Source organism: Mobula birostris, chromosome 2 (assembly GCF_030028105.1).
Source record: "Mobula birostris isolate sMobBir1 chromosome 2, sMobBir1.hap1, whole genome shotgun sequence".
NCBI lineage: Eukaryota > Metazoa > Chordata > Chondrichthyes > Myliobatiformes > Myliobatidae > Mobula > Mobula birostris.
Genome location: NC_092371.1, coordinates 72,025,152 through 72,037,847, shown reverse-complemented (window position 1 = coordinate 72,037,847; position 12,696 = coordinate 72,025,152). Strand labels below are relative to the sequence as shown.

Sequence of the window (12,696 nt, the reverse complement as noted above, 5' to 3'; positions counted from 1 at the left end):
ATAGGCAGATGAGAGGAGGTAAAAGTTAGAATGGGGAATAGAAGAAGGAAGGTAATATTCTTTAAGGAAGGAGCAGTTTCAGCCTTGCCAGTCTGTCTTAAATGTGAAGGCATATCCACAATGTGGTTCCTTCTTAAATTGTTTCAGTGAGCCATTCAGTTCAAAACCCATTAGAATAAATGCTGAACCAGCCCGAGGCACCCATATCCTGAGAGTGCAGTTGGCTGGGATACATTGCTACCGTATGGTCAATCAAATTAATCTGCATTCAGTCCAGGTCTGGACACAGCAATCGCTTATATATGGGGAAAAAAATTCAGGATCACTTTCAGAATCAGGTTTATTGACACAGACATTAATCATGAAATTTGTTGTATTTTGGCAGCAATACAGTACAGGCAGAACAAATTACAATGTTGAAATAATAAATAAATAAATAAATTATCATCATCATCAATGTTCTGTGTCATAAGCTGTGGACATCATAGTCCATAACTATGATCTTTCTTGACAAATTCTACAAAAATGGTTTGCTTCTTCAGGGCAGTGTCTTTATAAGTTGGGTGACCCGAGCCATTATCAATACTCTTCTGAGATTGTCTGCCTGGTGCCAGTGGTCGCATAACCAGGAATTGTGATGTGCACCAGCTGTTCATACGACCATCCACCGCCTGCCCCCATGGATTCACGTGACCCTGACTGAGGTCACTAAGCAGGTGCTAAGCAGGCTAGCGGAGGGAGGGAGCGCCTTACACCTCCTTTGTGGGGATGTGCCTCCACTCTGCCAGCCAAAACTAAATAAATAAGTAATGCAAAAGAGGAATAGTTACAACAAGAGAGAATATCTTGATGGTGAGAGCCCTTAAGGATGGATGCCAATCCCTTGAGGCATTTTTGAAAATGCCCTCAACTGTAGGGTGGCATGTGCCCGTGATGCAGCTGGCTGAGTTTATAACCCTTTGAAGTCTCTTATGTTCCACTTTATCGGTGCCTCCAGACAGTGATGCAACAAGTCAGAATGTTCTTTGCAGTACATCTGTAGAAATTTGCTTGTCTTTGGTGACACACCAAATCTCTTCAAGCACCTGTTGAAGTATAGCCGCTGGTGTGATCTTTCTCATGATTGCATCAGTATGTTGGGACAAGGGTAGACCCTCTGAGATATTGATGCCCAGAATCTTGAAATTGATCACCCTTTCCACCACAGACCCCACCCATGAGGATTAGTATGCGTTCCCAACTTCTCCTTCTTAAAGTCAACAGTCAGTTCCTTGACCTTGTTAATGTTGAATGCAAAATGCCATAGATAAGGCAGTAAATTCTCACCATATGTTCAGTGTTATTCATGGAATGGAGAAACACAGGTCCTCAAGTTATGGAAAGTTAGAGTCATTTAGAGGGATGCAATATAAGAACAGGACCCTCAACCCATTGAGTCTGTAATAACCAGCATCCACCCATTTACATTAATCCTGCATTAACTCATCCTGCATCTATTCTCCCCAACATCTCATCAACTCCTCCCAGATTCTGCTTCCACTCGCCTATACACGAGGGGTGACTTGCAATGGCCTACTAATCTGCACATCTTTGGGATGTGGGAAGAAAGGGGGAGAACTTGTAGGAAGCCCTCACAGTCACTGGGAGAGCATGCAAGCTCCACTGAGACAGCAAATGAGATAAGAACTGATACCCACTCTCTGCCACTGTGAGGCAGTGGTTCTGCAGTGCCACTCTGCTGATAATTAACTTTGGCTAGTCATTGTTAGGAACTTATAGAAAGGGACAGTAGAAATTTGCATTAGACCAAAGGCTGCTCAGTTAAGAAATGCTGTGTATAGTTGTGTATACTTCAATGGTATGTTTATATTCACTTATCATTTTGTGACAAGGTTTCTTACAATGAAGTACTTTACAATGAAGTTCCAGGTGGGATGGTAGTGTAGTGGTTAGCACAATGCTTTATGCTGCAGGCGACCCAGGTTCAATTCCCACCACGGAGTTTGCACATTCTCCCCATGAGTATGTGGGTTTCTTCCCGGCGATCCAGTCTCCTCCTTCCAGAGACCAAAGACATGCCAGTTGGTAAATCAGTTGTTCTTTGTAAATTGTCCAGTGATTATGTTAGGATTAAATAGGGGGTTGCTGGATGGTGTGCTTTGAAGGGCAGAAATGCTTACTCTGTGCTGTATCTCGATAGATAGATAGATAAACAAAGGAATGAATGAGTGAATAAGTAAATAAAAAGAAAAAAAAAGTTTTTCTGCATGGAAGGAAAAGGCCTGGAACACTTCTAGTTTAATCAACATTTACGGGATTAAGCAAAGTATTCCCGATCAATTGGTAACACTTTAACACTTAAAGAGAAATTAATTGCCAGCTGATTTTGTCCAAAAGTTGTTATATTTCAAAGGCTGTTTAAAATGGTAGTAGGGCTTCAATTTTAATGTTTGCAGTTGTGAATTTTTGATGTACATTCAAAGAACAGAGAAACATATTTCTGAATTAATCCTTGTTGTTGGCATTCTGCATTCTGAGTGGACTGGCAGGTCAACATTCCACTTCTTAACAGTCACCAAGAAAACTATGTTGAGTTCATTGTGATAATGGCCAACACGGATGAGCAACAAAGCCGTATAGTCAGAGATATTTGCAAAAGACTAATATTTTGATTCCATGCAATAACTGGCTGATTATCAGAAAATCCTGAAGATCTTCAAAGGTTTCAAAGGTACATTTAATGTCAGAGAAATGTATACAATATACATCCTGAAATACTTTTTCTTTGCAACCATCCATGAAAACAGAGGAGTGCCCCCAAAGAATGAATGACAGTTAAACGTTAGAGCTCCAAAGTCCCCCCCAGCTCCCCTATCCTCCCACACTTAAGCGGCAGCAAGCAATGATGCCCCTTCCCCCCACCGGCAAAAAAACATTGGCCCCCACCACTGAGCACTCAAGCGTGAGCAAAGCAACAACAAAGACACAGACTTGTAGCACTCCAAAGATTACTTCTTCACCCGGTATTCGACATACCATAGGCTCTCTCTCTTCCCAATAAGAGAGAAAGAGATGTCTCCATTTCGAAATGAGAGGGGAGATATAACAAACAACTCACTGGTTTACAATGTTAAAAGTCCATTGCATCTGTTTTTTCAAGCTCTGTGCCCAAAGAGCTTGGGTCTCTGGGCACACAACCTCAGATCTTTCAACTCCCACGACACATCAATCTGCCCGGACACCGACCTTCAATCCGCCCGTCTCCAGAGCCACGAGAGTCCTCCGAAGGCGAGCTAAGGTCTTAGGCTGAGCCCTTGGTGTGCTGAATAATGTCCAGTCGTGAAACCCTGGAACGGGTCCTATTCTTACAAAGAACCGTGTTCAGCGCGTAACTCCAGGTCCGGGTCTTCAAAAGAACCCTGAAAGAGATAAATAGAGATATTAAGGATCGAAACAGAGCTGTTTGTGAAGATGCAAGCAAAGGAATCGCTTTTAGGTGCCATTAATCCTCCTAAGTTCCTCCTCTTCTCTTCCTCTTATTTCTTCCTCATATTACAAGTCGTAGATGGACCAAGAGATTCGTAGTCTGCTGAGAGCTGGATTTGTGGCATTCAAGTCTGCTGATCCAGGACTCTGCAAGAAGCCTAGGCATGACTTAGAGAGGGCTATCACAAGAAAAAAAGGAACAATTCTGAATGAAGATAGAGGTGGGATCGGATGCACCTCATCTCTGGTAGGGTTTGGAAGCTATTACTTCCTACAAAATGAGATCTAACATCAAGGATGGCAGTGAGGCTTCACTCCCAGATGAACGCAAAGCCTTTTATGTAGACATTGAACGGGAGAATAGAAATACGTTATGAGGATCCCTGCAGTACCCAATGACCCTGTCATCTCTGTCTCGAAGGCCAACATTAGATTTATATTAAACCTGATTCTGATTCTGAGCAACATTTTGTATGCAGGCACACCACACAGGATGATCCAGTGCTTGTTGTTCCCAGTGGAATGTACTAATATTGAAGCTCTTCAGGGATATCCTAAAGGAGTATTTGATTCTCTTTTTCTGTCAATGGTATAATCATTTGCCTCAGTCAATTCTCCATTAAGGTAACTTCTTTGGTACTCTGTCATCTGACAAAGTTAAGATTATAAAGATAAAGATTACCTTCTTTCATCACATGCACATCAAAACATCCAGTGAAACGTGCCGTTTGCATCAAATCAAATTAGCGAGGATTGAGCTGCGCTATGCTTTGCTTACCAACTTAGCATGCCCACATCTCATTAACCCTAACCATGCACCTTTGGAATGTGGGAGGAAACTGACACACCCAGAGAAAACCCAAGTGGTCTTGGGGAGAACATACAAACTCCTTACAGTACAGACCACATACGTGGTCTGAATGTAGGTCAAAGAGCAACACAGAACAAAATGAAAGTGGACTGAATCTTACAAGAGATTTTAACCCTCAACTCCACTTCTCTGAGGAGATATCTTGGCCTATAAGTCAAGTCAAGTTAAGTCACTTTTTATTGTCATTTCGACCATAATTGCTGGTACAGTACACAGTAAAAACGAGACAACGTTTTTCAGGACCATGCATGAAACAATACAAAAGCTACACTGAACTACGTAAAATAACACAAAAACTACACCAGACTACAGACCTACCCAGAACTGCTTTATAGGCATCCGTTAGTCTCGTGAGACCATGGATTTGTGCCTTGGAAGGTTTCCAGGGCGCAGGCCTGGGCAAGGTTGTATGGAAGACCAACAGCTCCCCATGCTGCTAGTCTCCCCTCTCCATGCCACCGATGTTGTCCAAGGGAAGGGCACTAGGGCCGATATAGCTTGGCACCAGTGTCGTCGCAGAGCAATGTGTGGTTAAGTGCCTTGCTCAAGGACACAACACGTTGCCTCAGCTGAGGCTCGAACTAGCAACCTTCAGATCACTAGACCAATGCCTTAACCACTTGGCCATGCACCAACACTGCATAAAGTGCACAAAATAGTGCAGGTATTACCATAAATAATAAACAAGACAATAGGCACAGTAGAGGACAGTAGGTTGGTGTCAGTCCAGGCTCTGGGTATTGAGGAGTCTGATGGCTTAGGGGAAGAAACTGTTGCATAGTCTGGTCGTGAGAGCCAGAATGCTTCTGTGCCTTTTGCCAGATGGCAGGAGGGAGAAGAGTTTGTATGAGGGGTGTGTGAGGTCCTTCATAATGCATCAATGATCTTCTCAGCTGACCTCACTATCCACTGCAGTGTCTTGCGATCCGAGATGGTGCAATTTCCGAACCAGGCAGTGATGCAGCTGCTCAGGATGCTCTCAATACAATCTCAGTAGACTGTGGTGAGGATGGGGGGTGGGAGATGGACTTTTCTCAGACTTTGCAGAAAGTAGAGACGCTGCTGGGCTTTCTTTGCTATGGAGCCGCTGTTGAGGGACCAGGTGAGATTCTCCGCCAGGTGAACACCAAGAAATTTGGTGCTCTTAACGATCTCTATGGAGGAGTCGTTGATGTTCAGCGGAGAGTGGTTGCTCCGTGTCCTCCTGAAGTCAACAACCATCTCTTTTGTTAAGGCTCTGTTTACTTGAATTTAACATTACAGTGAATCTGCTTGGCTTTAATTGTAGATTTAAAACCACCATCAATCATTTAATTCATAGTTAATATTTTCCGGTTTCATTGCTATGTTTTGAGAATACTGAGTAATTTGTGTAGGTCAGAACTTTATCTGAACTCCTTTCACTTGCGGCCTCATATTCATTTAAATTCTTTTCTAACAAGAATAATTTGATTACATTTTAATGTTTTAACTGAGCTAATAGTCAATGTTTTCTGTTGGAGAGAGAATCACATTTCAACTCCTTTTTTGTGTAAAGAAGTCTTTCCTAACTATCTGCCTGGCTTGCCTCAGGTTTCCATCAAAATTCCACTCCAGGCCAAGCAATTCACCCTTAGTTGCATGAACAGATAGTAAAAAGCAGCATACGATGTATATAGCTTTATGATCTGCTGAAGATTATCCTGAACTGAGGCAATAGGGGTTATAAATTCATCTGCAACTCCATGGAGAACGTCAGTGCATGACTTTTGTTTAATGTGGGGAGGCTGAATCCTGGGCAGCCATCGCACAGCACTTGACAAATCAGGGTCAAGGTCCGGTGGCATAGAATACAGGATGACCTGGGACCCTTCACTGATACAGGCTTCCTCTGCCTTCACCGCCATTGTAATGTGTTGTCACCAGCTCTACCGTGGAGATCTCAGTTGTCTGGAACCTCCCCCTTGACCTTAACACCATGGGTGACTCTATCAGAAGCTGAGCTCCAGACAATATCGCTCTTGGGATTTCAGGAATTTAGAGGCCTTTGTACCACAACAAGGTGACGATCCGTGGAGAAGTCAACTACAAATGCTAAACATGCAATACCATGGCATCTAAATTCAAATGAAGACAATAGAACCAAATTTCACAGGGGAGTACAACATGCAAAGGTGATTTGTTTTTTGGGTTTTCACACCCAAAACTTATGATTGTCAACTTACTAAGCATTATGTTCAAAGAAAACTTGGTTATAAAATATATTTCCACTGTTGTAGCAGTGCAAAGGATTACTTAAACTTGTGGAATTCTTTGCCAAGAAGTAAGAAGTAGGATAGACAAAGGAGAAATGGTTGATCTTGTGTACCTGGATTTTCAGGCCTTTGACAAAATGCCACACATGAGCTGATTAGCAAGCTATGAGAGCATAGTATTACACTGAAGATTATAGCATGGATAAAGCATTGGCTGTCTGGCAGGAGGCAAAGATTGGGAATAAAGGGGTACTTTTCTGACTGGCCGCCGATGTCTAGTGGTGCTCCACAGGGGTCTGTGTTGGGACCGATTCTTTTTTACATTATATGTCAATGATTTGGATGATGGAATTGATGGCTTTGTTGCAAAGATGGCAGATAATATGAAGGTAGGTGGAGGGACAGGTACTTTTGAGGAAGTAGAGAGCATACAGAAGGACTTGGACAGATTAGGAGAATGGGCAACGAAATGACAGATGGAATATAGTGTCAGGAGGTGTATGGTCATGCACTTTGGTAGAAGAAAGAAAGGTTTGACTACTTTCTAAATGCAGAGCAAATACAAAAAAAATTGAGGTACAAAGGGACTTGGGATTCCTTGGGCAGGATTCCCTAAAGGTTAATTTGTAGGTTGAGTCTGCAGTGAGGAATGCAAATGCAATGTTAACGTTCATTTCAAGATGACGAGAATATGAAAGCAAGGACGTAATGTTGAAACTTTATAAAGCACTGGTGAAGCCTCTTTTGAAATATTGTGAGCAAGTTTGGGCCCCTTATCTTAGAAAGGATGTGCTGAAACTGGAGAGGGTTCAAAGGAAGTTCATGAAAATTATTCCAAGATTGAATGGCTTGTCATATGAAGAGTGTCTGATGGCTCTGAGCCTGTATTCACTGGAATTCAGAAGAATTAGGGGTGACCTCATTGAAACCTATCAAATGGTGAAATATGATATTTCTTCAGCCAGAGAGTGACCAATCTTTGGAATTCTTTGTCACAGGCAGATGTGGAGGCCAAGTCTTTACATATATTTAAGCCACAGGTTGATAGATTCTTGATTGGTCATGGCATGAAGGGATAGAGGGAGAAGGCAGTAGACTGGGGCTGAAAGGAAGTTTAGATCAGCCATGATGAAATTGTGGAGCAGACTCAATTCTCCTATATCCTATGGTCGTATGGTATATTGAATATAGACTAATTTTATAATGCAGATTTATTTGAAAATGAAATTCCAAATGGGTAAATTCCTAGGTGCTGCCCGGCCAGCTGAGTTCCTCCGGCATTTTGTGTGTATTGCTTGGATTTCCAGCATCTGCAAATTTTCTTTTGTTTGAGAATAGAGGGGAGAACTTCTTCACTCAAAAGCTGTGGAACAAACTGCCAGCAGAAATAGTGAATATGGGTTTAATGGCAACACTTAAGAGAAGTTTGGAAGTACATGGATGGGAGTGTTAATGAGGACTATAGTCCATGGGTCTAGGGACAATAACAGTTCAGCACAGGCTAGATGGGCTGAAGGGTATGTTTCTGCACTCTGGTGTTCTATGACTTCATGAAGTGTAGAGTGTTCATTTTGAATTTCTATCTGTACTACTCATTAATAAAGAAACTTATTTTAACAGAAAGTTGTCTTGGTTCAGTAATCGTGCTCTGATAGCAATCATGTTTCTGAGTTAGAGCGTTGTGATTTCAATCTGTACCTCTCAGATTTGTGCATGGAATCCAGGCATGGTACTGAAGAAAAGATGTAGTCAGAAGTACTGCTTTTCTAATGAAAGATGGAGCTGTCTCCTCTGTTGTTTCAGGTGCAGAATCTCATGACAATACTAAAGAAAAGTAGTGAAGTTTCTTTCAGCATCCAGGCCAACATACAACTTTGGTGAGTAACAGATTATCTGATCTTATTTATTTCACTGCTCTTTTGAGGCCTTGAGGCCTTGAGACCTGAGAAAAAAATCTGAAGCCACGTTTCCATGAATTACCCAGTGGTCACACTTCAAGAAACACTGGAGTTATCCAGAGGTAATGAACAATGTGATTTAAAGACAAATTCTCCTTACTTTCTCTCAATAATAGTGGACAGAAACAGTGTAATGGAGTAAATGGCAGTGCCTGTTCTTTGCTGACTGCAGTTGAATCCTTAAAGCTTGACTTCTCAAAAATACATGCCTAGAAATCCATAGCTTGTTGACAGATTTGTGTTAGCATGATGCACCCTGTCTCTAATATTCACGCTATTAGGTTCAAAATTCCATAGAATCTGGAATGTGAGGATGAGGATAGATTGAGCGACCTAGGGCTTTTCCCTTTTGAGAAAAGGAGGCTGAGGTGACATGATCGAGCTGTACAAGTTAACAAGAGGTACAGAATAAGTGGACAGCCAAAGACTTTTCTCGCAGGATGGAAATGGTTAATACCCAGGGACATAATTTTAAGGTGATTTGAGAAATGTACTTGGGGGGGGGGGGGAATGTCAGAAGTAAGTTTCTAACAGAGAGTGGTGGGTGCGTGGAATGCCCTGCCAAGGGTGATGGTAGAAGTAGATACATTAAGGACATTTAAGAGCCTTAGATAGGCAGCTGGATGATAGAAAAATGATGGTTTAATGGTTTCATCGATCGAGACAGGGTATTTTTAAGACGTTGGTTAAATTAAGCAACACCATTAAAGGTGTGGGAAATAATACAAATTATGTCAATTATTTAAGAAGTAATTAATCATCCTCAGTCAACTCAAGGAGAGTTCTGAAAATCTTAACCAATGATGTCTCAACCTTAATAAACCTCTTCTGCTCTCAGGTCTGTGGCTACAGAAGTGGTTTGTTAAACCTTTTGTTCAGACCTGGTGAAAAGTCACTAGTCTGAAATATTAACTCTATTTCTTTTTTTCCGTTCACAGATGTTATCTAGTCTATGGATTGTTTTCAGAATGTTGTCTTTTATTTTTAATTACTCCAACCTTTCAACAGCAGCAGTACAACCATTTTCATTTGTAGAAGATAGGACTGTTGCTCAGTTGACAGTCTGAAGTAGGAGGTTACTTGGCTGGTCCTTCTCCAAGGTCTACCTTAGACACAATAGATTCTGCAGATGTTGGAAATATTGAGCAGCATGCACAAAATGCTGGAAGAACTCAGGAGATCAAGCAGCTGATCGACAGAGGGGAATATACAGTCAGTGTCTCAGGCTGAGACCCTTTATCAGGACAGGCAAGGAAGGGGGCTGAAGCCAGAATGAGAAAGTGGGGGGAGGAAGAGTACAAGCTGTTAGCTAATAGATGAGACCAGGTGAGGGGGGAGGTAGGTGGGTTGGGGAAGGGGGATGAAGTAAGGAGCTAGGAGGTGACAGGTGGAAGAGGTTGAAGGGGAAGGGACGTAATGGGACTGGACAGTGGACCATGGAGAAAAGGGAAGGAGGAGGTTCATGAGGTTGATTCCGGAGATGAGGGTTAATTAATGAAAAGAGATTGTCACCTCTTGAGTGAACCAACAGAGCATAGCTACTTTCTTATTTGGCCATACTGAAGACCCCATTGAAACACAAGATGGAATGGCAGAGAGAAGGCCAATTTATTCTTCCATCCCTTACCTGTCACACATAAAACAAAAATCCCTCAAGTACCCTATAAAACTTCTCATGTTAAACCCATGTTCTCTTGTTTTTGATACCTCCACAATGGGTAAAATATGGTGTACCAGTTTGACCTATACTACGTGTCTCCAAACAATCTAGTTGACTCTTTACTATGAACTCACTTCAGTGACACTTGGGGATGAGCAATGAATGTTTGCCAGTGATGTGCACATTAATGATGCTGAGATCCATCCTCGGATGTGCTGGGGCACATCATTACTGATGTAACCTGGAATCACTGGGCGTTTCAGGTCTTTCAAAATCAGACATTCTCATCTGGGCAACCCAGCCAGGGTTGATATGCCCCTGGCTTCTGTCGCAGCAGCACTGGTCGACGGGTCACACCTCTCAATTCATAGCCACCGGGAGGCTTGCTCAGCAGCCTCTGTGACAGTCCTGATGGCTCACTTCTTTGCAGCCCCTGTAATGCCAAGGAGAGAGTAGGTTCTGCACAGTGAGCAGCCAGCAAGACTTCTACACCTCACCTCTATAGGATGAATAAATTAAAATAAATTAGCTCCGTGTTGTCTCAGACCTCAGGTGTGTATACAAAGAACACTGGAAAAAACAGTGGTAGAGCAGCAGATATTGCGGAAGAGAGGCAGCAAATGAGAATCGGGTTTATTATCACTGACATACTGTGTGATGTAAAATTTGTTGTTTTATGTCAGCAGTTCAATGTAAGGCATAAAGATTACTTAAATGATAATATAAATAAATATTTCAAAAGACATATAGCAAGTTAGTGTTCATAGGTTCATCGTGGATCATTTAGAAATCTGATGGCAGAGGGGAAGAAACGGCTCCTATACCAATGAGTGTGAATCTTCAGCATCCTGTACCTCCTCCCTGATGGTAGTAATACGAAGAGGGCATGTCCCGGATGGTGAAGGTCTTTTTCGCCATAGAATTTCTTGCTTTTGTTTGCATCTGACCTGCTTAAAAAATCAGCTTTAAAATTAATTTTACCTTGACCTTTCCACTCTTGTTGAACCTGCACCTAAGAAGCTCTGTGATTCCCTTAGCTCCCGTGCATGTGGCAACGGAACTTTTCGTTTTCTCCATTCTCCTCTTGTAAGTCCTATTAAGTTTTTACTTTGCTATGGCAGTAACTGACCAGTTAGTCTCGTATGAAAACTATCAACCTTTGCAGGTAAAAAGGCTTACTTTTGTCTCAAACCTCAATGAAAACAATCTGAGAAAAATGGAGACGAGGAAGGAAATTCCCCCGTCACAAAAGAAAGAAAAACTAGAGAAAGGGGAAGTAAAGTCAACTTTAACAGTCTGGACTCTGTCACATCTTTGTATTATATTTGATAGCAATGGCCTGAGGAGACAAAGTTACTGAATACAATAATAGAAAATTATGCCAGGCATTCAACTAAAGATTCTTACATGAACCTTGGGTCCATTACGCAGAATGGACTGAGAGTGAACGGAAAAGTAATTGTAGATGGCATAGATCAGAATCCACCTCGAGTGTTCAAGGCACAGAAGGCTATGTCTTTCTCAACTGGAAGTTTAACCTACAGTCCAGGCTAATACATGGCTTAAGTATTGAGAATGCACTGTATTGTGAGAGGATAACTACGATTAACCCTCTTATGGTGTTTCACTTCAGCATATGTAAGACTGGATCAAAGTTCAAAGTACGTTTACTATCAAGGTATGTATACATTATACAACCTTGTGATTCGTCTCCTAACAGGCAGCCACAAAACAAAGAAACCCAAAGGAGCCTATTAAAAAAAATGTCCATCAAACACCCAAAGTGCAGAGGAAAAGAAAAACAAATCATGTAAACAATAAACGCAAGCAAATAACATTTGGACTGAAGTCCACAAAGAAAGTCTGTCCACAGACCCTTAGTTCAGCGCAAAGTGGAGCAGTGTGCTGAACTGGCCTGTCCCTCGCTCTGGCCCCGACACCCGGACCTTTTCAATCTGGCCCAGCGCCTAAGTCGTTATCCAAACATCAGGTTCCGTTGGTTCCAGACACTGAGGTTTGGGCTTCACTGCCTCAATTTGGCCTGTACCCGACCTTTCAGTTCGCTGCAGCTCTTAAATTGATTGAACCTTGGGTCTTCCTTGCTCATGATGATGGGTCCACTGCCTCACCTCAACTCACCTCAGTCCTGCCACATCAAATCGCCTCCAAATCCAAAGGGAAGTTACAGATTATTGTTTGTGATGATCATTTTCCAGAAAAAAAGGTGATTAACAAAGTATTGAATTGTTTTCCTTGTTTCATTGGCCACCAGCCAGAAGTCGCTGAGATTCACCAGCGGCATCTTAAACAGGAAGTGCACAGTAATTGTTACTTTAAGTCTCTCTCCATTCTAAAGAGTCATAGAATAATACAGCATAGAAGTAGGCCCTTCGGCCCATCATATCCATACCGAGAATCAAGTACTCATCTATATTAGTCCCATTTACGAGAACCTTGTCGATAGCCTTATATGCAAGTATTCGAGTA

At 42.1% G+C, this 12,696-nt stretch overlaps 1 long non-coding RNA gene across 2 annotated transcripts in view; it reads right to left on the bottom strand.

Moving 5' to 3' along the window:
* LOC140208532 (uncharacterized) overlaps positions 1-12,696 on the bottom strand; it is a 106,551-nt gene that overhangs the window by 34,843 nt on the left and 59,012 nt on the right. The window contains exon 3 of one of the 2 annotated variants that reach the window (XR_011888811.1): positions 3,247-3,419. This is a non-coding gene — a long non-coding RNA (uncharacterized lncRNA). Of the gene's footprint in view, positions 1-2,945; positions 3,420-12,696 lie in introns of those variants that run through there. The other variant, XR_011888810.1, reaches the window with a different exon arrangement.